The sequence below is a fragment of the Lathyrus oleraceus genome, chromosome 2 (genome assembly GCF_024323335.1).
Source record: "Lathyrus oleraceus cultivar Zhongwan6 chromosome 2, CAAS_Psat_ZW6_1.0, whole genome shotgun sequence".
NCBI classification, from domain to species: Eukaryota; Viridiplantae; Streptophyta; class Magnoliopsida; order Fabales; family Fabaceae; genus Lathyrus; species Lathyrus oleraceus.
In genome coordinates, this window is record NC_066580.1 from 302232458 (window position 1) to 302233265 (window position 808).

Consider the following 808-nt stretch of genomic DNA (forward strand, 5'->3'; position numbering starts at 1 on the left):
ACATGTTTTTGAGCCTTCTTAAAGTTTTGATTAAATTTAAGAGATTACAAGTCATTTTAGGCCAAGCCAAAGTCATTCTTAAGCCATGAGTCAAGTCACTTGTTTTGAGCCCTTTTAGGCCAATTTTTTAGCCAAGCCACATCATAAGCAAGCCAAGCTTCATGTCATTTGTTGGGACCAAATTTACAATTCCAATTTTTCATTCATGTTTCTACATCACAGCATAATAATAATCCACTTTTTTTTTACTCAAATTCATAATAAATTCACCATATTCATTTCATTCAAACTTCACAAACAAAATCCAATGAAACTAAAACCTCTAAACTCACATTACAACTAACAAAATTTTCAAATAGAATTACATTAAAATTTCATCAAGCATCTAATCAATAGTTCACAATAAAACTTCACTTGGATTGCAAAAAAATGCTCACATGGATCATCAATCAATTCCCTCCAATATCAATTGTTTGTCCCCCCAAACCTCATCCTAATTCCCTCTTAATTCTACCCTAATTTTTCACACATCTACATTTATAAAATCAGCCAAAACCGAGTTACAGAAAAAGCAGAAGATACAAAAAATACTCTGCAAAAATTATCCAAAATTTTCCTCTACCACACACTTCAAAGCTCCATTAGAGGTTCAAACTAAAGTTCTAATCCATGTCTGCGCTCAAGCCTCTACATCAACTTGCAACAAGTAAAGATCCATCTAGAAAGAGAGGAAGAGTAGTAAAGGAGAAAAGGATCAAAAAAGAATCTTACCTAGAGCAGAGAGAGATTGTTGAAGGAGAAAGAGCGA

General features: G+C 33.0%; 1 long non-coding RNA gene across 1 annotated transcript; it reads right to left on the reverse strand.

Moving 5' to 3' along the window:
* Window positions 1–254: 254 nt before the first annotated feature.
* On the reverse strand, window positions 255–808 carry LOC127119233 (uncharacterized). Its single transcript, XR_007802726.1, has 2 exons — window positions 772–808; window positions 255–687 (listed from the first exon to the last, which is right to left on the reverse strand). It is a non-coding gene; the product is annotated as an uncharacterized LOC127119233 (long non-coding RNA).